Here is a 25,939-nt window from a genome sequence, read left to right as displayed (position 1 = left end):
GGATGCTCATCTTGTAGCTGGACCCTAGTCTCCTCCCATCTTATACCAAGTCCCCTACTGGTCCAATTGCTATACCCATTTTCTCGATAAGAAAACTGAGGCTCAGAAGGATAAATGGCTAAACCAAGCTCACCCAGCTCGTAGGTAGAGGCTTAGAGGCAGGACTTTCAGTGAACCCCCTGTCCCCGAAACCTCTAAGCTATCCAGGCACTTGGTAGACACTTGATAGCAGGTGCCACAGTGCCACAGCTGCCTTACAAGCAGGGACCTGGCTTCTTCCTGCTGTTACAGAGGCGGTCTCCCCTGCTCAGGCCACCCAGAGCACAGACGGTGACAGTGCAGAGCGAGGTGTCTAGAGGGCAGAAAATGCCCGTGTAATAAAGAGAAATCAAAGTAATGATTAACATTGATTGAATGCCCGTGTGGCCCAGGCCTTCCCAGAACCCCGGCTCCTGAAAGAGTACCCAGCCGCCACGCCGGGGTCTATCCCCGGGAAAGCTGTGAAACAGAGCGTGCTTGAGGGACGAGGACATGCTCACGGTCCTGCCACATCTGCAACGTCACAGCTACTGTCTGACCAGACATAACTGACACACTTCCAGATGGGAGATCCAAAAAAACCATCTCCTAGGAGGCAGAGAGGAGCTGGTGCCCCAAATCTCCTGGGATGAAAAGCTGTTTTTACCCAGCACACACGAACCATCATCCCTGACCATGGAGGCATCGGTGAGGAGGACAGTGTGAGGTGTGGGATGTTATGTTTAGTCCCTGAAAATGGATTCAGCTGTGCGTTTGCCAGGCAGCACCCAGGCTCCTGCCACTCGTCATGGAGAGACGTTCTTAGAGTGAGGGCAGAACCTAGCAAGCGGGCTCTCCGAGGAGAAAAGGAAAGTGGGGAGCCGAGACTCACATCTGTGAGTCATTTGAGTTTGAAAGAAGCACATTCTACTGGGCAAGGAGGGTGGAGGAGGGGCAAGGCAGTTGGTTCCCATTAAGCTTGGTAGCTTGAGAATTCCCTGCATGTAAGTACGTGCCGGCCCAGCCCCATCCAGGAGGCCGAGCCCCCAGCCCCTGATGTGCCAGAGGCACGGGACTCCCATGTCTCCTCGGGGCCTGGAGAGGACGAAGTAGCCAGGAGGCCTCTGGACGCCAGGCCCTCTCATCGCCCCATTCTCCAAGGCCCCTAATTGGGTATTTACATGACAGACCCTGAAAGAGTGGTTACAGGCCATTGGGTAATTAGTGACATTTTTAAAATACATTTTCAACCACACAAAACCATGTTTACACAATGTCAAGGAACTGGCTTCAGACCACAGAAGTGAAAAGAACTTTGCAAAGACAGAAAAAGGAGGTGGGCCCCGGAGTGTTCCCTTTAACGCTCAGCCCATGGGTGGGTGATCCCGAGGCCTGCTGGTCTGTTTTCCGGGCTCCTGGAATCGGAGGGCCTCATGTGGAGGCACTACACCGGGAGCTGAGACTAGAAGATGAACCACAGATCGGTCTCCTGACTTGAGGGGTCCCCAGTTCTCAACTGCACTTGTTCTTGTTGCTACATGATGTTTATGCATGAGCGTCCTCAGTAATTCATTCCACATGCATCGACGGAGCGCCTCCCGTGTGCCTCCGAGGGGGAGTGAAGACAGGTAAAGGCCTGGTTCCCTGCAAGGGGCATGCAGCTCCGAATCATCTGGAACTCTTGTCAGCGTCTCCCTACAGTCGTGTCTACATTCAGTGAGGGTGGCAAGTGCTGCTGAGGGGACTGAGCACTCAACATGGAGCTTGATTTTTCCCAAGATTACAGTCTTCTGGTGGCTTTTAGGGGCATGACTGCTGAAAATTCATTCAGGTGCTCATTCATTCATTCACAGGGTCACAAGCCTGCTGGGCTCCTGCCCTGTAACAGGTACAGGGCTCAGTATGGAGGCTTCGGAAACAAACACATGAGGTCTGGCCCTTGCCCTGGGCTCAGAGAAAGATGCCTACGTTTTTTATGTGTATTCCTCACTTAACCCTGCGGAACCTCCACGAGTTGTTAGCCCCATTTTACAGATGAGGAGAGTGAGTCCAGGAGAGGATAAGTAACCTTCCCAAGACACAGAATGAACCTCAGTTCCATCTACTCCATACCTCTACTGCTCTTAAACACCTCATGCTGCACGTGAGCCTCAAGTCCCCAAACCCTGCCCAGCATACACATGCATGCCGTGTGTCATCTGCTCAGTCACTCGTTCTCCTTGATCAAATCACTGTGTCTTTGGAGCAAGCCTCAGCTTTCCCCCAAGTCCCCAGCGAATCCCTGGCCTGATATGCCTAGCCCACTCCTCCTTCCCAGCCATCCGAATGCTTTGTATTCTTGAAGGTCCACCTTTTTTGTTGTTAATCCTCACCTGAGGGTATTTTTCCCATTGATTTTTAGAGAGGGGGAGAGACACACAGAGAGAAAAACATAGATGTCAGAGAGACATCGATTGGTTGCCTCCCTCACATGTCCCGAGGTATATGTCCTTGACCGGAATCAAACCCAGGGCCATTCAGTCCATGGGTAGATGCTCTAACCACTGAGCAACCGGTTAGGGCTTGAAGGTCCACTTTAAATGATATAGCCTACAGCAAAACTCCCAGAGCCCCCAAGTCCCTCCTCAGCACTGCCATTGCACCTCTGTCACTAACCAGGCCCCCAACATCCCAAGCCACCCTCCTTTGCTTTTCTGTGGTAATTTTATGAGCCCTATTTTATTGCCTACTTTGATGACATCTCCCAGGTCTTACATGGAGTCAATGCCCCTTCACTATTTCATTCAGTTACCAAGGAGTTGTCCTATGCCTGGCATTGTCACTAGAAATAAGCCTGTGAACAAGAAGGTGTGCAAGGTCCCTGTCCTCATTAGAGAGACCACATCATGCGCAACTATCTAAAAGCGAGTGACTGGCGTGAGGGAGGACTTCCTCCACTTAGGTGGTCCAGGAGGCCTCTCTGAGGAGGTGGGACTGTGAGCAGGAGCCTCAAGCAATCAAAGGAGCCGGCCAGGAAAAGGATGAGAAAGGGAGTGTCTGGCAGAGGGAACAGCAAACGTGAAGGCCCTGCGGTGGAAACAGATAAGAGTCCTTCAAGAAAGATGGCAGTGGAGGCGGCGAGCCCCAGGCGGGGAGGTGGGTGAGCCCCAGGCGGGGAGGTGGGCGCTGAGGTTGGAGAGCTAGATGCAGGCCAGAGCCCGGAGGCCTCGGGGAAGGGCTCGGGCTCATTCTAAGTTGACTTAGGTCAAGGGATCACTCACTCCCTTTTTGAGGAGCTCACGACCACACCGCCATCAGTCGCTGGAGAGTATCGCCCTATCTCCTGTGAGCATCGCCAGCCTCTTCCCAGCCTGTATCAATTAGACCACTGATTCCATCGCTCCCGACTTCAAAGGGGAAAGATGGTGGGGAATTTACAAAGGACAATAAACCTAGTCCGTGGCAGGCTGCAGGCCCATAAACTTTTACCGGCCCCTCGATTGCCTAGAATACATCACTCCCTGCCTCGCCACCAAAGTGGTGCCTTTATCCACAGCCAGCACAATAAAAAATATTTTTATAGAATCCCACACCATCTGGGAGGAAAGTCCTGAAAAGAGTATTTGCCTCAATGAATCAATCTAATTTGGAACGATCAAGGCTATTAGAGGGGATGCCAACTTAACTTTACAAATTGCTGGCCCTGCTGGGTCACTCAGTTGTTAGAGCGTCGTCCCGATGCGCCAAGGTTGTGGGTTTGATCCCCTGTTGGGACACATACAGGAATCAACCAATGAACGCATTTATAAGTGGAACAACAAACCGATGTTTCTCTCTCTGTCAAATCAATAAAAAAACTAATAACAAAATAACAAATTGCTATTCCTCAGGGCTCAAGAAGCCCCAACTAGAGAAATCATTCACTTGTGATGTGGGACAAGTCTCAGGTTCCCCTACTGCAGTGGTCGGCAAACTCATTAGTCAACAGAGCCAAATATCAACAGTACAACGACTGAAATTTCTTTTGAGAGCCAAATTTTTTAAACTTAAACTTCTTCTAACGCCACTTCTTCAAAATAGACTCGCCCAGGCCGTGGTATTCTGTGGAAGAGCCACACTCAAGGGGCCAAAGAGCCACATGTGGCTCGCGAGCCGCAGTTTGCCGACCACTGCCCTACTGGAACTGATGGGGTGGGTCACCTGGAAAGGCCTGTTCTGCATGTCTACAGGTAGGGGCGGGCTTCTGCTGACAACACCAGCCAGGCGCAGGCCCATGGGGACATGGCGTTCTCACGCACTGCAGGGTCCTTATGAATCAGTAAGACTTTCGCTGAAGACCGTTGGGCACTGAGAATCAAGAATGTTTAAAGCAATAACATGCACTCTTGGATCCAGGAAATGATCACCCCAGAATACAAAGATGTGCCATCAGATGTTTTCAACTGGGGCACTTTAGCACCCCCCACCCCACCCAAGGGACACTGGGAAATGCCTGGAGACCTGTTTGTTGTCACATCTGGGGGAGAGGGTGCTATCTGCATCTAGTGGGTGCAGGCCAGGATGCTGCTCACCACCCTATAATGCACAGGACAGGCCCCCGCCACCCCCCACCCCCGCAACAAAGAATTATCAAGCCCCAAATGGCAAGAGTGCCAAGGTTGAGAAATTTGGTTTAGATAGAAGCATATTCACCTAGTATTGTTTCGGGAGATGTAAAATAAACATAAAAAAAGAAAAAATCCAAATACCTAAATGCAAAATAAAAAGGGATGCATTCTATACTGTGTGTTAAACCCACATGAAAAGGACTGTATGCAGCCACCGAAAGGTGAGCATTCCATGGTCAGAGCCTGGAGACACCGCAGCCTGGATTCAGATCTCACCTCTACCACTTACTACGTGAGGGACTTTGGGCAAGCCTCCTTACCTTCCTGAGTCTCGGTCCCCTTGTCTGAAAAGTGGGGATGAGTGTCCACTCCCTCATTGGGGGTGGGGGGTGTCTCTAAACCTCACATGGAGAAGATCTGCGCAGAGTGGATTCCGTTAACTCGTGGGCCCTACATGCATCTGAGTTTGCAACCCTGGGAAAGAGCACAGAGCAGCTCGCCCCATGGGGCCGGTGGCAGCCTGCTGAGCTTCCCTTTAGACTCTGCCATGAACATTTAAGTAGAACTATGTAGCCAGAGCTCAAGGTTAGGGGCCTGATGTCACATTTTCTTAGAGATGCTCCATGCTGAGGATCTCACACACATTATCTCATTCCAACCGCATAACAACCCCAGAAGCATGATCCTATTTTGCAGGTGAAGAAACTGGCTCAGAGGTCAGCAGCTCGCCAAGGCCATTGCTGATAAGGAAGTGGTGCAGAGGAGATCTGACTCAGGTGTCCGATGCCCAGGTCCTGGTCCTCAGCCCTACGCTGGGTGACATTCTTGAAAGGCCTTACATTTACGCAGGTTTAAATGGACACTATAAGCATTTACCAAGTGCAGGGAGGGCGGGGGGACAGGAGCCTATATGTCCCAGTTTTCTTGGCGCTTTTCCGGTGTTAGCCCTGAAACCCCACACTCTGGAAAACTTCTCAGTCCCAAGCGAACCGGGATGGTGGGTCACCCTCCTTGGGGTCAGGGCTGTGTCTGTCCCTGCAGGGCACACAGGCCTGGTGAAGGAGAGTTGAATGAGGGTGTGAAAACTCTGTCTTTAGGAAGATGGGCAGGAGCTCTGGCCAATGTATAACAAAACCTGGTTCTGCGCCAGTTCCCTGCTTAAAACTGGGCTCCCACGGACACATCTCTCACCCACTAAAAACAGTTGGGCCTGGCAGGTGTGCTCAGGGGTTGAGAATCGACCTATGAACCAGGAAGTGACTGTTCAATTCCCAGATTATGCGCTTGATCCCCAGTAGGGGGCGTGCAGGAGGCAGCTGATCAATGATTCTCTCTCATCATTGATGTTTCTATCTCTCCCTCTCCCTTCCTCTCTGAAATCAATAAAAATATATTATAAAAAATAAAATAAAATAAAAACAGTTGGGATTGGGTTAAATTTCTCCCAGAGTCATCCATCTATAATCCCAGCATCAAGCCTGCTACCCATCCATCCATAACACAGTGCTGGGGTCGGCTCCCTGAGCTGGAATACCTGCTGTGATACTCTTGCTGTGTGAGCTGGAGTCAGTCACCCACCTTGCTGAGCCTTAGTTTTCCCATCCATAGAATGTGAATACTCATGGGGATCTATTTCACAACACATGGAAAGTATTTCCAATGAGGCTCTGGCACACCGAAAATGTATTGTAACTATCAGTTCACATTATATCAACACCCATTCATGGGTGCATTTTCTCCATTCAGCAAATATTAACGGGACACAGTACCCCTGACACAGCATCCTCATAGCTCTTGCCTCTTTCGCATGAAAAAGCCCAGATTCTAAATCCAAACGAATTAACGAGCGACTCCTTCCTTCTGAAGTCAAGATTAAAGAGGGAGAGAGTGGCAGGCAAAGGAAGGAGGAGACACGGCGCTCTCATGTGCACAAGCCAAAACACACATCCCGGCCTGCAAGGCTCGCCGTAAATCCATCAGTGGGCGAGGGCTCTTCCCAGCTGGCGTGGCAACCTTGTGGGGCTCTGCACAGTATTCCTTCACAACTGGCTGTAATTACCAGCTGGATAATTATTGGGCCAACCCACTTCCCCCAAATACCTCTCCACTCCGCCAGTAGGGAACAGCCTAAGCACAAAACCTTCTTCCCCCCTGTCCCTGTGAGCCTCCCAGCCTCCTGGCCAAGCCAGCCTTGGGAGATCCCTGCCAAAGAAACGCACCCCCCAGGCCCCCTCAACTGCCTTGCCGAGCTGAGTGTGCCAATGCCTTAAATTGTTTCATGTTTTTGTCTCTGTGAATTAGAAGCCGTTAAGAGAAGGCCGCCCAAAGAAACTAAGCACAAAATATATTTGGTCACAGATGGATGGGAAAGGTTCTTGTTGCTTTGTTTTTCTCCCCTAAGAGACCGAACATGGCCTTGTTTTTTCAATTGCTGATACATTTGGAGTCGGGTTCTTGGAGCCCAAATGGTGTAAGGAGCACATCCTCCTCGGTGTGGAGGAGATGTCCCCGCTATAAACATCCCCGCTTGGGCAGCTGGGTTTGGCCCAGAGTCCCCGTCACACACACGGTCACGGGTAACCTTTGGAAGCCTGGGCATGTGGGCGTGCAAATGCTGGCGCAGGAAGGAGACGCTGCTGGGGCGGTGGTTGCATCCCTGTCAGCCTTTCCAGACCCCCGGGCAGTGCCACCCACCATGTGACCCAGGCTTTCTCCACTCCGACTCCTGGTTAAGCGTGTGGATTCTGAAGTTGGTAACTCGAGTACAAATCCTGCATGGTCCCCTCACCACTCGGGCAAACCGTGTGTGACTCAGGTTTCTCATCTGTGAAATGGGGATAATCTGAGTACACCCTGATGGTGCTATTGTTACGATTAAATGAGAAAATGTGTAGCCTAGCGCTTGGCACCTGTACTAGTATACACCCAGTAAGTGGTGACTACCATTCCAAGTTGTTTAACTCTGAGGTGCCTCCCTGTGCATAGCTTTAAAATGGAGATTTTTGGGGGACTTTCCTGAAGATTAATTTAATTACATTTATTTATCAGACACCAATGGCTGAGTGCACATTTTGTGCCCGAAACTCTGCTGAACAGTCTGCACACATTATCCTATTAGAGCCTTAGAATCACTGAGAAAGGTCAGCATTCCCTGAAAAATTAGGAAGTTGAGGCTCAGATAAGATCAAGTCCTAGTTCGAAATCTGTCTGATCCCAAGGTCAGATAACCGAGCTCTTTGAAGTCTGTCTCACTCTAGGATGAGATCGTACAAGAGCTTCTCTGAGATCAGACCTGCTTCCCGCCCTCTGAACAGCTTTGAGTCTAATTTGGTTTCCCTGTCTCAGGACCGTAAGGCCGAGAGACTAGACCCTAGAATAGATGATAAGAAAGAATAAATTTCCCCATAAATAACCCTACTGCAGACTGGTTTCTATCTCAGGCTTGTGGAAATTTGATGAAGATATGTCACTTTCTCAGATTCTTATCAAGTTTGTTACATTGATCAAATAAAGTTTTTGTAATGTATTGACCATACAAAAGAACTGCCACCATCTCTCCACCATCACCATCACCAATCCCAAAACCATTAGCTCCACCATTACCAATCCCAACACCATTTGCTCCATCATCACCACCACCATCATCAACAATCCCAACACCATCACCACCACCATCACCACCATCACCAATCCCAACACTATTAGCTCCACCATCACCAATCCCAACACCATTAGCTCCATCACCATCACCACCACCACCACCATCACCAATCCCAACACCATTAGCTCCATCACCACCACCACCACCATCAACAATCTTTATACCATCACCACCACCATCTCTCTCTAAAAATCAATAAAAACTTATTAAAAGAAAAGAAAAAATGCTGTAAATTACAGCTTGAACATCACTATCACCATAACCAATCTCAACACCAATCAGAACCACCATCACCACCATCATCATCACCATTACCAATCCCAAAACCATTAGCTCCACCGTCACTTCCACCATCAGCACCACTGCCACCAGTACCACAACAGAAAGCCTTATCTGAGCAAAAATCTAAATTTTGGAGATAAGAAAAAATATAGTTGAGAAGTAGGACAACTAGATGCATCAACAAAAGTCCTAGAGATGAAACTCTAGGACTTTTGTTGATGCATCTAGTTGTGTGACTCCATACATAATTCCCTGGAGAAGTCAGCTTTGGCTCCTATGCCCAGTTTCCTTTATATCATCTGAGCCAGAGTTTCAGCCAAACCAGATGTAAGTTAAGGACGAGAAGAGATAACAGATGCTGCTCAGAAAGATGTCATGCACGGTGTCCACAGGCAGAAAATGGGTCTTAAAATCAGGCAAACAGTGTGGATCTGGCTCTGCGGTTCACTAGCTGAGCACCCTGGAAAAGACCCTAGACCTCTCTGATCCTGTTTCCACATCTGTAAAATATGGATACTGATGTCTGACCCGCAGGTTTGGCATGAGGGTGAATTACAATCACATGAGTACAGTGGCCAACACCATTAGGCTCTCAGTAACGACATTATCATATTATTAAACCCAAGATCGCTACAGTCTCATTTTCTACACACTCACACCAAAAACAGCGTTGTGAGATGCAATGAAGAGGCTCACTATCCCAGAGGTAGCATAGAGACATTAATTCTGGAGAAATTAAACACATTTAGAAAACTTAAAATGAAGATTTCTTGTTTTTATCAGAAGGAAGGAAGGAATGGGAGAGAGAAGAGAGAGAGAAGAAAGAGCAAGAAGAAAAAAAGAAAAGAAGAAGAAATGCTGCCCAGCCAGTGTGGCTCAGTGGTTGAGTGTCAACCCAGGAACCAAGAGGTCAATGACTCAGTTTCTGGTCAGGGCACATGCCCGGTTTGCAGGCTCAATTCCCAGTTAGGGGCATGCTGTAGGCAGCCAATCGATGATGTTTCTCTCATAGATGTTTCTAGCTCTCTATCCCTGTCCCTTCCTCTCTCTCTAAAAATCAATAAAAACATATTAAAAGAAAAGAAAAAATGCTGTAAATTACAGCTTGATCAGCTGTGCAAAGGAGAGACACCGCCTTAGAGATGTAATCTCCTAAGAAGGGGTGGCCTGGTGTGGCGAGGACGGCCGAGCTGTAATTCAGGTGCGCTGACAAGTCCAAGCAGGTAGAGTAACAAGCTCTCTTCCTTCTTCAGTCCTGCTTCTTGTTATGTTCTTTTTTATTTGTTTCTCCCTCTCTGGGAGAAGGAAGCCCATAACCCAACCAGAGAGGTGGACTTCGCTTTTTCCTAAACGGTTCCCATACAGCATGGAGTTTATTTTCCGGCAATGAAAGGGCTCAGCCTAGAGCTGGCACGCAGGTGGGTAACACAACAGAAAGGTAGACACAGGTCGGGAGGTTTGTCCACCTCCATCCCCGCCCGCCACAGGGAAGATCATCCAGTTGCTTTGCAAGGCTTTGTTCAGTAGGGGTTCTGGGTACCTGGAAAGAAAGAGGCAAAAACACACCCAGGGAAGGTAAACTAGAGAGTCCCTAGTTTCCCTTGGTCAATTTCAAACTGAAAAGGAAGACAACGTCAAAACGTTCACCCAGGTAAGTTTGCTTCGTATCAAGAATGCCCTTTATGTGACGATTCTGTCCTTTCTGTATTGATTGTTAGAAGACTCTCCCTCAGGCAATGGAGCAGGAGTGATGAATGCCCCCAGCTGTTCTCTCCTCCTGCCTGCTCCAAGGATGCAGCTGCAGCCCACTTCAGAACGCAAACTTTTGAGCTAGGTATGGATTTACAAACCTAGAGAAATAGCACATCGCAACTCTGAAAATATTACTTGGCCAGAGAAAAAGTTGGCAGCCCTACGTCAGTGGCCCGAGGAGTCTAGGATGGCATCGTCCGTGGCATTCCAAAGAGCTGCTTCAGCATAGGAACTTCATTTCCCTCCAAGGGCTGCTCTTCCGTTTATTCTGGACCTAATGGGGTCTCTTCCTAAAAGGAAATGAAGGAGGGGCTACCTTCCTAATTTAATTAGAATAACGACATCTTCATCATCTTCAAAGGCTGATTGTGAACTCAGGAAAGCCTTTATGAGCCCAGGTTTGGGGATAATGGAAGCGGATCTTAACACTGAATGTGCAGGAATGACTTCCACAGGGCAGGCACTGGTAACCTTGGTTAGGGGACGGGAGAGGAGGTGAGGAGTCTTTTCACAAAGGGACATTGCAATGAATGGAAGGGGAGGGAGAAAACGAAGGGATCAAAAAGGACTCCCAGAGTTTTGTCTTAAACTACTGAGTTGACATGGGCATACCTTAAGCTAAGGAACATGACGTTAAGAGAAAAATTATAGGACTAGGGAAAGTCATTTTATTTATATATATATATATATATATATATATATATATATATATATATACACACACACACACACACACACATATATATATACATATACATATACATATACATATACATATACATATACATATACATATATATATATATATATTGATTTCAGAGAGGAAGAGAGAGGGAGAGAGAGATAGAAACATCAATGATGAGAATCATTGACTGGCTGCCTCCTGCATGCCCCCTACTGGGGATCCAGTCCTGAACCCGGGAATTGAACCATGACCATCCTGGTTCATAGGTCTACACTCAACCCCTGAGCCACACCAGCCAGATGTATTAAGTCATTTTAGATGGGTAGAGTTCCCAACGCCTGAGAGATAGCAAAGTGCCAGTGTCAAGAAGACTTGAGGATAAATAGATTGAAATCTAGGGGAGATACAGAACCAGAGATTTGGATTTCGACATCAACCATGTACGTAGTCCCAGAGAATATGTAATTGGAGTGTAATTCTACCCACGATCTCACTCATTTCATGCTTTGTCCAAGTTTGGAAGTCTACCCATCTTTGAGTTTCCCATGAAAACCCCTCTTTGGAGGAGGTCCTCTTCATCTCTTGTCATTTAACTCTCAGTAGACAGTCTTGAGAATCATCATCCTTCTAACCCAGTGGTCGGCAAATTCATTAGTCAACAGAACCAAATATCAACAGTACAACGATTGAAATTTCTTTTGAGAGCCAAATTTTATAAATTTAAACTATATAGGTAGGTACATTGTTATTAACTTAATTAGGGTACTCCTAAGCTGGCCTTTGCTAAAAACTCAAGGGGCCAAAGCGAGCCGCAGTTTGCCGACCACTGCTCTAACCAATATGGCTACAGGGCTACTGGTTTCCAGAGCAGCTTTACATACTAGATGCCACTTCTGTAACAGGATTCTTTGGGTTGCAAATGACAAAGAGTTGATTCAAAGCAGCATACGGAAAATGGGATGTATTGGGTGGTGTGTTAGTTCAGTTCCTACAGGAAGCAAAAGCCAAGACAGAGTTAGATGGTCAAGAGATTTCTTGGGGGAGATTTAGAGAAATTAAAGGCAAGAACAGACAGGATGAGCTCCAGACTGTGACACCCTGGTCTGAGCTCTGGGAACGGAGAGAGGGGAGGAAGGAGGGTTGGGGTAGAGCAGCACCAGCCAAAACTCAGCGAGGCCAATGGGGAGCCCCATAGTAGAGAGAAATGGCCCTGCTCTGAAAGCCCCACTGTGCGCAGTCACTGGCTGGAGCAGCGCACGGCGGGGTGACTGCAGAGTGAACAATGGAGCAGATACGAAGTTTCAGTAGCTGGAGGCTTCCAACAGAGAGAGTGGCACATCTCCATAGTGTCCCAGGTAGCTGATAGAGAGGCTTCAGAAACAGTGGATCCCAATTTGATTTAGGATGTCATTAGGTCTCTCTCTTTCTCTCTCTCTCCCTCCCCCCTTCCCTTCCCTTCTTTCCTTCCTCCTATCTATCTCAACCTTTCATATCTTCTTTTTGAAAAACTTTTTATTGATTTAAGAGAGGGAGAGGGAAAGAGAGAAACATCAATGATGAGAGAGAATCATTGATGGGCTGCCTCCTGCACACCCCACAGTGGGGATCAAGCCTGCAACCTGGGCATGTGCCCTGACCCGTGAATCGAACCGTTCATAAGTCAACACTCAACCACTAAGCCATTTCAGCTGGGCTATCATATCTTCTTTGCTCTCCAAAGTCTCCATGGCTTTATATTGGACTCAACTGATACCAGCCTAAAGATGGCTCTCAGGCTTAGTTAGATTATTCCTAGAGAAAGCTCATAATTTTTAAAGGAGGGATGCCCACTCCATCACAGCCTCCATCTTGATTTCAGCAAAGGACTCACATGTCCACCCTGAACCAATCCACTACATCAAAGGTGAGGGAGACACTCTAGATGGCCAGATAGGGTAGGGAAGGAGAGAGGGACCCCTGATGGAAGTCCCAACAGAATGACACGGAGCAAAGAAGGGCAGTCCAAAGGCAGGGTAGTCACTGAAAGTAACACGTCCACTATCACCTCCAAGGCAGGTGGGAAAGCAAGGGAAGCGGGTTCTTCTTGCTGGGAAGAGAACACACAGAGCAGGCTAGGCGGGCACCACTTTTTTATGGACCACTAGCTGAAGGTTAGCTTGGCCAAAATTATTAAGGCTGGGATTTCTCAGACATTGGGACAGGTATAAGGGAAACAAAAAAATTCTCAAAATAAAACCAAGTATAGACCTGGCCAGGTGGCTCTTTTCGTTGGCGCATCATCTTATATACCAAAAGGTTGCAGGTTCAATCCCCAGTTGGGGCGTGTATGGGAGGCAACTAATCAATGTTTCTCTCACATTCTCTCTCTCTCTCTCTCTCTCTCTCTCCCCTCTCCTCCCCTCCCCTCCTCCTCCCCCTCCCCCTCTCCCTCCCTCTTCCCCTCCCCTTGTCTTCTCTCTCTCTCTCTCTCCCTCTCTCTCTCTCTTTCTCTCTCTCTCTATCTCTCCTTTTCCCCCTCTCTCTCCTTTCCTCTCTTTCTAAAGTCAATAAAACATATCCTTGGGTAAGGATTTAAAAAACCTAATTTTTTTAGAAAAATAAATAGATATCAATGAGAAATAGTATGACATCCAAAATCAAACTTCAATAGTGGTATTTACCATTTGTGAATAACAAATTTTCCAGGTTAAAAGCATGGGCTATAGAATTCTCACCTTAGCTCTACTACATCCTATCTGTATGGTCTTGGGTGAGAACCTCCTTAATTCTCTAACTCAACATGGAGGGAGAAGAGGGAATCAACCAATTTTATAATAAACTCATTGTAAGAATTTGTTGCAATCATGAAAGCACCCAGCACAGTGCCTGGAACTTAGTAACTGCTCAATATGTTGTGTCTAATATTATTAAACCTGATGGATTCCATGCCCTTCAGCCAACTCTGGCTTTCTGCCCTCTATCACCAGTCAGTCACGCCAGCAGGCTGAACAAGCCCTTTGCTTCCTAATCCGATAATCCCATGGAGCCCTAAGAGGGGAAGAAAAGTGTTCCAAGCCCAACGGGCTATTTTGGGAGATGAAACATCATCCCATTATTTGCAGAAGAAAAGGGGAATGGGGCGGAGGGTGGCTCTTTGTGTTACCCTAAGCCTACAGTTAATAGCGCCTTGGGGAAGGTTCCATTAGACGCAGAAAGATGTTTCAACCTCCTAGAACACAAAGCCCCTTTACAATTGTCCTTGGGTTATGCCTCTCAGAGGATGTCTTCTAGCTCCAACTACAATCTGTTTGGATCTGCCCGAGTTTCTGCTCATGTAGATTCGAAGGCACAGCCACAAGCCTGGGGGAGAGAAAGGGTCCCTAGGATCTCGTGTGGGCCCCTCTCTTGAAGCTGGGGGACACACCAAATTTCTTCAGTTTATTTCTCACATCTTTTAGAAGCTCACCTGGCTAATCTAGGTGTCGTTTTAGGGTAGTGATTTCAAAAAAGGGAAAAAAAGCTCATTTTTGGAGATCATGGTCTGTGGTCCTATGGGGTGGAAGTTAGTAGTGAAACATGGCTTTCTCTGTGGTCAGATGAAATAAAGCACATGGCTAAGAGGTGCTCCCTGAATAAGTATTGATGGGGGGTCTACTGTTAACCTTGGCCGGTGGGAAGTGATTGCTGTGCTTAAGCTTTCCATGCAGAACCCACCCAGAGAGGTACTGGTGTGCTCAACCCCACTTTACCGGGTCGTACTAGCACTAGAATGAAGAATTGGCCGAGGTTCGATCCCTAGTAGGGGGTATGCAAGTGGCAGTCAGTCAATGTTTCTCTCTCTCTCTCCCCGTCTCCCTTCCTCTCTCTAAAAAATCAATAAAAATATTTTAAAGAGTTTGACCAACACAGCATTCTCTAAGATCATAGCATTAAACCATATAATTAGAATAATTTCTAAAATTATTGAGTGATTATCATGTGTATCTCATTTAATCCAGGCAGATTAAATAAGGTAAGCCAGGCTTTAAAAACAGAAGCAAAATGCCCCATGAACTCCACCCCTAGCTATCTACCCAACTGAAGTGATGGTAGATGTCATGAGAAAACAAGCACAGAATGTTCTTTATTTGCAATAGCCACAGTGTTGCTTGTAATAGCCAAACACACAGAATGTGGAAACAGCTCTCAAGAGAAGAATGGGCAACTTCACAGTGCTGTACTCATACAATGGAACACTATGCAAAAGTAAGAAGTCAGCTATTGCTGCACACAACAACATGGACGAAACTCAGATCGTATGTATGTTGAGTGAAAGAAGCCAGGCGCAAAGGAGTACATTCTGGGTGACTCTGTTTAGGTGAGTTCCACGGACAGAACAAACTAAGCAATGGAAGACAGAAGTCGGAGTAGTGATTGCCTCTTGGTGGAAATACAGATTGAGCAGCAGCATGAAGGAACATTATCAGGGGATATATGCTGACCTGGGTGGTAGTTACACACACGTGATATATTTCTATGTGAGACAGATACAGATATATAGATATATAGGTATGTAAGTATTAGAGGCTTGGTGTACGAAATTCATGCAAGGGGCCCTCGCAGCAGCAGCCCCGGAAAGACACCCGGGAGGACGTCCAGTTTAATTAGCATATTATGCTTTTATTATTATAGATTATTACAGATATAGATATATAGACATATAGATATGTGGATTATGGATATAGAGATAGAGATAGTCATGTAACACAGGTGTACTATATGCGCTTTAATTTTTCTGTGTTACCTATATTAATAAAAGGCCCGTGGTCATAACGCCACGATGCCATCACAACCAAGCGAGCAGCAGCTCTCGCTGCGGGCAGGGCGGGGCGAGAGCTATGAGCAGCGATGGGTGGGGCGGCCAGCTGAGGAAAGCGAAGCGAAGCGAGCTACTCACACACGATTTCGTGCGCACTGGGCCTCTAGTACCTAAATAAATTTGCAAAGAAGGGAGGGGGGGAGGTAAGCAAAAGTACTTGCACAAATTCCTGCAGCTATTAAATGGCAGAAAAAGAAATCTGACCCAGGTCTGCCTGGATGCAGAGTACACTGTAACCACAGGGCATACTGCTGCACAGCTGGGTTGATGTTGCCTACTGAATAACCCTTTGTGGGTGGATGGTTATCTGTTTATGGAAACTCAGCCCCATTGGCTCAGTGGCAATCAGGATTTAGATCCCGGTGAATTCCCTCTGACCTTCCCCATCACCTTCCACATCTCCCGAGTTTCTTGATGAGGACACTGAGCCACAAGGCTGGAATGAGCTCCCTGCCCAGGCTGAGGGTGAGGGAGAATCTGGCCTCTGTTTCCAGGCCCGCCATCAAGGGAACATGGACAAGAAGAGCAGAGACAGGTATTGATCCTTGTTCATTATTTAAATGCATATGGCGGCAGGCAGCCCTGCTCAATAAAACCTGACAGAGACGCCACGGGCCTGAGTGATGGCCCGGCAGCACCAGGGCTCCTAAGGGGCCTTAAACTCAGTTTCCCCAACTAAGAAAACAGGAGTGTTGCTAGGTCCCTCTGGTCAGACCAGATGGCCTGGGCAGCTGTTACGGTTACACTCACAGGGTGCGATGGGGTCGCTTTGATGTGTTTGTCTTCATGGAGCAGGGAAGTATTCAGTAATTTTCTCCTGCTAAGTTTAATTTTAAACAGGGTATCTAAAACACTGTGGGTTTACAGAAGCAGCACAGTGATTAGAATGCCAACCCTGGAGAGACCAACGTTTGTTTCATCCTCACCCGCTGCTTGCCAACACCATGAGCGTGGGCCAATGGCCTCCTCTCCTCACCCATGGGCTCCACTTCTGAAACTGGAGGAAGAATTCAATACACCTCACAGCCGCTGGAAGCATTAGACGTGTTCAAATGCTTATCACAAACGATACAAACTAATTTCTCCATAAGTAGTAAGCCAATAATGATATGGTAACAATGACATTAATAACCAGGACAATTAGTATTACAAACTCTAAAGTGACCCTTTAGCACTTCAACTAACCAGGTACAAGAAAAAGTAAACTTTGAGATGTATATTATATTTAAGTAAAAGTCAATTCAAGCCCTGGTCAATTCTAAGTCAATGAATCATTCATTCATTCCACATAGATCTGAGGTGCTTTACAAGCCAGTATTGCTATTATGTTCATTCTCACTTATAATGGGCAAAGAGTACCAGGAAGCCACAGGTGGGTCATCTGAGTGAATTCTGCACACCTGAGTTCCCTGCCCCGACTGTGTAACAAAATGCTAGCTCCTCTTCCAGGAATGGGTCAAAAATTCTTCTCAATATGGTAACTCCTCGCTTCCTTGTTTCTGGACAGAAGGAATCCAAAGTTAGAGCATCGTGCCAATATGCCAAGGTTGTGGGTTTGATCCCCAGTCAGGGCACATACAAGAATCAACCAATGAATCCATAAATAAGTGAAACAACAAATCACTGTTTCTTTCTCTCTCTCCCTCCCTCCCTCCCTTCCTCCTTCCCTCCCTCCCTCCTTCTTCTCTAACATCAATCAATTTATACTAATAATAGAGGAATGTGAAAATTGTCTGGGACACCATCACGTAACAACCAATCAGGACGGGGGCAGGGCCACAGCAGAGAGCTCTCAGCACGCCTGCACCAGGGGTCCCAAGGGCTCAGAGAGGAAGGGAGAGCAGACAGGCAGTTAGGGCAATCAGGCCAGGAGGGGAGTGCAGATAGGCAGTTAGGGGGATCAGGGCAGGAGGGGAGAGCAGATAGGCAGTTAGGGGGATCAGGCCAGGAGGGGAGAGCAGTTAGGGAGATCAGGCCAACAGGGGAGAGTAGTTTGGGGCATGAGGCCGGCAGGGGAGAGTAGTTCGGGGCATCAGGCAGGCAGGCAGGTGAGCAGTTAGGAGCCAGTGGTTCCGGATTGCCAGAGGGATCCCGGATTGGTGAGGGTGCAGGCCAGGCTGAGGGCCCCCCCCTCCCATGCACCAATTTCATGCACCGGGCCTCTAGTAAATAATGTTTTTAAAAAGTAAAAGAAAATTCTAAAACACCCCACAATGACTTTTGACAAATCATCTAATCTTCCCAGTTCTTTGTTTTTTCACCTAGTCTAAGAGACTTGAGGGCCTATAGAGTCACTTTTGGCTTAAAACATAAACGTCTCTCAATAGATGTTTTTATGTAACATTGAGGTTTGAACTTCACTTTCTGATGAGTTCAAACCCAGCAGAATGTGGAGTTTTGGAATAAGTCTCAAGTGCAAATGCACATACACATATTCACTCACAGATATATTTTAAGAGGCTTATATACAAGCTCATAATTCTTCCTGGACATCAAATGGCTCTTTATAGGCTCTATTTTGATGACCTAAGTATCCTACAAATTAAACAGAAACATAAGGATTAAATTTCCCTCAAAGTACCGGGGCTTTGAGGAAAAATAAGGAAAAAAAAGAAATGCCTGGATGATCACGTTGTGATTTTTCCTTTCCTTTATGATTCCCACACTTCGCAAAAGTAGTTTTAGAGAGCATGCCAACCCAAGTGACATCAGCCACTACACATCACAGCAACATCTGCCCCTGGACCATCTCCTCCAGGAATCCTCCACGGGCAAGAAGGAAGTGAGAGGAGACTCACATTCTTGTCTCCATGAATTAATGAGTGGAAGCAGAGTTCACAGACTGGCTGGGTTTTGGAGAAAGAAACTCAGACACAACACCCTTTGTTTCAATCTGAGAGCCATGAATTCATGATGAACGAGGAGTGACCAAGACTGGATAAAGGCAGGTCCGTCTTACATTTCTCTAGCGTTTGGTAATGGACAGCTGATGCTTTAGCCTGGTTGGTTTCTACTTTCCCCTTTAATGGCAAGGTACCTCTCCCAGTCCACACCTAGTCCCTCTTCTGCATATGTGAAGCAGACCCTGCCAATCAGAGCCATGCACCCCAATACAGTGATTGGTTCTGAAATGAACATGTGACAGCTGACAGCCAATCAAAGAAGTGAGTGATTTCAGGTCCTTTGTTGGCTCTACTGGGAGAATCCTATATAATAAAAGGCTAATATGCAAATTGTCCCCTCGATGGGGAGTTCGACCAGGGGGCAGGGCTGGCCAGTCAACCATTCGCTGCCCCTCCCCTGACCATCCCTGACCCCAATTGGTCCCACCCACCCCGATCAGGGGTGGGGCCAGCCGGCCAACCTCCTGTATCCCCTCCCCCCAGCTTGCCTTCCCCATCAGCCAATTGGCTGCGATTGGGGCAGGCCAGCTGGACCCCACCCGTGCACGAATTCGTGCACTGGGCCTCCAGTATGATATAAACCTGGAACTTTTGTTGCTGTCTTGTCTTGTTATTATGAAAGGAAAACATGCTTGAGAATGGAGCCCATACTGAGGAAAGCCAGACTGGAGAGTGAAGAGAATAAAATCAAGTCTTGAATATATCAGTTGAGTCCTTGGATTCACTGTTACCTTTCAATAATTTAAACCTATAAATTTTTTTTCCATTTAATCCTGCTGAGTTGCAATTCTGTCACTTTCAACTGAGAGTCCTGACTGAGTAGCCTTTTGGAGGTTCCCACAATGTTATATCTATTACGTGTGTAAACTATTTTCATCATCATTTCACACATGGATTAAGGACAATAGGAACCTTTTGCATCTGGGCAACACTTCATCCTTTCCTGAATGTCTTCACCAAAGATGGACATTCAGAGTAGCCACCCTACTTGTTATAGCCAGCATCTGTCCAACATCTGTTCCAATGGGTCCATCCCATGCAATACTGATTGCTAAATATTCTGAATGTCACCTTTGTTTCCACCTTCATGATTGCATTTACACCAGAAACCAAAGTGGGAACAGACTAAAAGCCCATTTCACAGATGAGCAAGATAAGACTCCAAACTGACTTCTCCAAGCTAATCAATGGCCAAACCTGATTTTGAAATTGGGACTTTTGTTCCAAAGCTGTTTGCCCCTCACTATGCTCTACATGGAATGTAGAGACTCGCTAATTACATTTTTCCAATATTATTCATCAGAAACTGGGCTAAGGGGTTTATATTCATTGAATAGCTACAACCAACCAACCAATAGGAGGTTGTCTTTATCTTCTTCATTTGGCATATAAGGAACCTGACACTCAACGAGGTTAAGTTCATTATGCTAGGAAGTGGCAAAGTCAGAATTTGAACTCAGATCTGCTACTCTAAAAAATGATGTGGCTCCTACCCTCAGGAATCCAGTTGTAGACAGGATAGGCAAACCTTTATTAATCGTAGGCTAAAAAATATAGTGGATGTGACTACTCAGAATATATATATTATATGAGATCAGGACAAGGAGGGGTCAACGGAGTTTGGGTCATCAAGATTTCAAATCAACTCAAAAATACTATTTGTGATTTCATAATATTGTGGGTACTTGTAGAAACTCAATGAACTGTAATAAATCCTGAATGGTGAATGGAGTTTAGTCAGGCAGAGACAAGAGAATTCTGGTAAGCACAGAGGCATGGGTGAATGCTGAGGAAAGGAAGCCAGTCTGCCCATGTCCAGGATGGCAGATCAGCTTTGTTCTGCACACTAAGCTTCGCTGTTTGAAAATGGTTTCCTGGAGTACTACTTTGAGGACAGTGGTGAGACTGTGTAAGAAGTCAGGGGGCAGAGTTCTGAGATGCTTAGTGATGTCTGCCATGGACATGGTATGGGAACCAGGTAACACAAGTACTACATATCTGCCATCATAAGATTGCAGAATACAGAGCATATTAAAGGATGAGTAAGCAAGAAGGCTGAAAGGCCACCTTAGGGTATATCACAAGACTTCTTTTTCTATGAGGACATGGACTTTGGACTTGATTGAATGGGCAAGGATGATTGTGAGTGTGAGCTATACAACAAAGGAGGCTCCAAATAAAATCCGGGCTACAGTGTGTGGATGACTCGAAGGCAGCTATGTGAAATGTGGTCCTGGACCACTGACAATAGCTTCTGAACCTGATCTTCTTATGAAGCGAGTCATCAGGTATCAAAGTGATGCCTTAAGAGGAAGAGATTGTATATTCTCGATTGGGTAAAAGCTCAAGTTGTAGGCAAGCATCTGGCTTTCATGTGAACTGTAGGATTGGCTAATAAAATCCCAGCCATCACTTCCACGACCCAGGCATCTCAATGGTCATTAGGTTATCGCAATGGTGTTATTGGATATGTGTGGAGAACGGCTACAGCATTTGGACAAGTTCAAGCCTCAGACTAATAAGAGGGCATGGTCTTCTCATGGCAAAGCCACATGCAGGTCCCAGCCTGGAGGGCAAATCCCTCCCAGCACAATTATAGCCAAAGGCTATGGTTGTAAGCTTGACCTTATGGTCCAAACCTGTGGTCCCAGATGGCTGAGTGATGTAGGCTGCGGGAGGTGCAGCAAGTGCTGCCAAAACAAAGCTTGATAAGAGTTCTCAGGTGCATATAATTAAGTAGATTAGAAACTTGCAAGAACACTGTAAACATCTTGTCCGCGCCCTCACTTTGCCTCGTGGGATATGACTATAAAATAAAGACTTGGCTGTGTCACTGTCTCTCCATCCGAGAACAGTGTCCTACCTGGCCCCAGCTTTATTCTCTTGTCTGTTTTCTTTAATCCTTCACTGCCCCCCACCCCGCTCCACCCCCTCAGGTTCACCACTGACCTTGCTGGACGTGGTTCAGATATAGTGTTCCACTGAGGAAAATTATGTCACTAAAAGCCCAAGTGTGACCTGATCTTATCACAGGTTGACACACATGACATTTTATCACCATCATCACTCAGATTTATTGAGCATATGCCACATACTAGGATGAGCCTGACTTTATATTTTTATCTCAGTTTATCCTCACAACAATCCTAATATGTGCCAATGTGTCCATTTATCAGATGAGTAAACCGAGGCTCAGAGAGTTCATGTAAATTTCCCAGGGTAGAGTTAGAGATATAAACTGAGGTCTCTCGATTGCCATTTACCATTATTGTCATTGAGGCCATGGCTCTGCACAGAGGGGCTCCCAATGACACAACATTAAGAAAACCACAGACAAGCCTACACGAGTGCCCAGCAGACTGAGACCTCTGTCCCACTTCTCTCTCAGATGACATCAACAGCCAGGCCACAAGAACCTGGACGTTAATTTCTATGTTAACCACACACTCCCAAATACCTACTGTCAAGAAAGAGGATTGGACGTGCCCACCAAAAAAAAAAAAAAAAAAAAAAAATCATCTCCAGGGTCTGTAATAAACGTATCTGAAGAATGACATACATTTCTGAAATTGGGGCCGGCGGAGGGGGGACACCTCATAGATCATGATGGCTGTTAAACCCTGAGTTTCCCAAGATCCACACACTCTCCTGGAAGCCTGGGCTGTATTCCGATTTTCTGAGACACCTAAAACTCCCAGTGTCTAAGTCCACTTCTCTGCTCATGTGAGTTCTGTTTAGGATGCTGACAAAAAGAAAGCCTCTACAGAAAGCTAATGCCCTATTTTAACTACATCTCTGAAAAGTTGGATGGAGACCAGAAACCCCCCTCCCATTCTGGTTCAAGATGCCGTTGTTTATTTAACTGATACATCATAAGACCATTTGCTTTTACCTTTGACCTCTTAAAATGTTCTGTGGTTTCCATAGATTTTCTTTTCACATGTACAGTGATGCCCACTTCCATTTTCATTATATATAAAAGCTGTATACTTTCTATCAAGCCCACTTTTTTTCAATACAAATCCCTTTCACGGTATTTCTGAGCTGAGTAGTATCTCTCTCCAAAAGCTAAAGAAGTGTTTTGTTGTTGTTGTTGTTGTTGTCTTTATTTGGATCTGTACAATGGGGTTGCTGTAAAATGTGATGGAGGAATGGACCTCTGAAATATTTATTTACAGGATGAAGAGGGCTCAGTTTGCAGGCCCATCACTGTGTCAGTCAGAATAGGACGGATTTTGGTGCACTAACAACCAACCCCCCCGTTGTTTGCATTAAAACAGCAAAGCTCTATTTTCCATTTGCACAACAGTCCTATTGCAGATCACCTGGGGGCTCTGCTCCCCATGACCTTGCTCTGTTACTGGGCTGACGGAGCAGCCAGAACCTTGATGGCCACCATGGAAGAAAGAAAGACAGATATGGTAAACTGCACATTGGCTCTTAAAACTTCTACCCAGAAAGGACACATCACTTCTATTTATATTTAGTGGCCAAAGTAAATCATGTGGCCATGACCAGCCCTAACTCCAAGCTGCAGGGGAGCACGACCCTTCCTAAACCAGAGCAGGACATATGGAGCACCACTGATGACCTCCACTGTGGCCACAGCACGCTACCCATGGGGAAGGTGTGCAGGTCAGTAATGAGAGCTCATCTGTCCTGAGTGCTCACCACAAGCACACATGGCTTTAAACACTTTGCACATACCGTCTCATTAAAGCTTTAAGACAACTCTCTGACATAGGCACACTTCTCCCCCACTTTAAAGATGAGGAAACTGAGGTACGGAAAAGTTGAATCACTTGCCCAAGGTCACCTAGGCAGTAGAGTTGTGCTGAGACTCCATCCCAGGTAGGCAGCTTGGGGTAGATCTGCATTCCTAATAGGGCTGCAATAATGCCTCTCAATGTTACAATTCTACTACCACTCACACCCTCTTAGCTCACTATCTATGTAACCATAACGACAATCCCTGACTCTCATGGTTCTTGTGTGGGTGACCTGAGGAAATAAAGCAAAACTGCTCCTGCAGCAGGTTTAACCACACACTATCCAGTCTGATGGATACGTAGAGCGGTGGAAACCACCAACAAAAGGAAAAGACAACATACAGACTGGGAGGAGATTTGCAAACCACACATCTGATAAGGGGTTAACATTCAAAATGTACAAGGAACGCATACAACTTAATAAAAATAAATAAACCAATTAAAAATGAGCAAAGGAAAAAAAATGGGCAAAGGAACCAAACAGATATGTTTCCAAAGAAGCCACATAAGTGGCCAACAGACACATGGAAAGGTGAGCAACATCACTAATATCAGGGGCATGCGAACACAAACCACAGGGAGCTATCAGCTCACACTTGCTAGGATGGACCATGAAAAAGAGAGAAATGCTGCTGAGGACGTGGCGGGAAGGGAAGCCTTGTGCACTGTTGGTGGGAATGTAAACTGGTGCAGCCACTATGGAAAACCGTATAAAGGCTTCTCAAAAAATTAGAAATAGAACTAGCATATGATCCAGCAATCCCACTACTAGGTATACATCTAAAGGAAATGAAACCTCTGTGTCGGAGAGATATCTGCACCCCCATGCTCACTGCAGCATTATTCATAACAGCCACGACATGGAAACAGCCTGCATGTCCATCAGTGAATGAATGGAGACAGAAAACGTGGGATATGTGTAGACAACAGAACATTTCTCAGCCTTTAGAAAGAAGGAAATCCTGTCATCTGCAGCAACATGGATGAACCTGGAGACATTATGCTAAGTGAAATAAACCAGACACAGACAAATAATCCTGCATGATCTCACTTACATGGGGAATCTAGGTTGAACTCTGAAACAGAGAATAGAATGGTGTTTGCCAAGGGCTGGTTGGATGGGGGAATAGGGAGAGGTTGGTAAAAGGGTAAAGTTATAAGATGAATAAGGTCTGAGGATCTAATGTATAATATGTTGACTACAATAGATAAATGTACAGCTAAAATTTGCTGAGAGAGTAGAACTTAAGTGTTCTCACTAAAATAAGGGGGGTGTACATGGGTGAGGTGATGGATATGTTAATTAACATGATAGTGGGAATCCTTTCACAACATCTATGTATGTCTAATCATTGTACTATATATTTAAAATATATTATAATCTTATTTTTCTATCAGACCTCAATCATGCTGGGGGGCGGGGAAACCATCATCTTGAGTCAGAAACTTTATAGCCATCTTTTTGGTTGAGGAAAGAGAAATAACCTATCTCCGCCCTCTAGATGTAAAAGCCAGACACTTAGAGAAATTATCCCCCCTTTTAAAAAAATGTTTTTATTGATTTCAGAGAGGAAGGAAGAGGGAGAGAGAGAAAAAGAAAAACATCAGTGATGTGAGAGAATCATTGATCAGCTGCCTCCTGCACACCCCCTACTGGGGATCAAGCCCGCAACCCAAGCATGTGCCCTGACCGAGAATCAAACTGTGACCTCCTGGTTCATAGGTTGACGCTCAACCACTGAGCCACGCCAGCTGGGCAGAAATTATTCTTGATACCTCTCTTCCTTACCCCCCACATCCTCCATCCCCAAGTCTTGGCAAATTAATTCATCTGTTTCTCACAGCCATTCACTTCTTTCCCACCTCACAGCTGCTTAGTTCAAGCCATCATGCTTGTCCACTTGGACTACTTCAGCGGCCTCCCCGGAAACTGGCCTTCCAGCTTCCGGTCATCCTGGTCTGACCACGGGACACCTTTAGTGTGGTGATGTGCTAATGTCTGCCTGAGCCCCAGCATCCAGCAGTGCCTGAGCCAGTCTTCCCCCACCATTCCGGACACCTCTTACTGATTTCATACCCACCAGGGGCTCGCCGATACCAGCACGTACCAGACACTCAGTGCGCGCTGGCCAGAGTGAATGGATCTGACGCTATTCAAAGTCCTGCTCAAGATCAAAATGGGGCCACGAGAGGGAAAGTCTTTGGCTTTGGCCTTGAAAAACCCACAGAAACGTCACTGCACAGAGACACAAAAGTCAGACATAACGCTCGACAGTGAAGTGGTGCCACCAGGCCTCTTCTCCATCAAGCGGTTTTTAAGAGCAGTTTAGGGAGTTTTTCTCACTCCCTTAAATGTGGTTTTGCTTACTTACTTCCCAACCCCGGGAAAGGCTCTCATCTCCTGGGCCTCTTTCATTTTCAAGTCCAGCCCGGAAAAGAAAAAAAA

Source organism: Plecotus auritus (assembly GCF_963455305.1).
Source record: "Plecotus auritus genome assembly, chromosome: 13".
NCBI lineage: Eukaryota > Metazoa > Chordata > Mammalia > Chiroptera > Vespertilionidae > Plecotus > Plecotus auritus.
Note: the sequence above shows the minus strand (reverse complement) of the source record.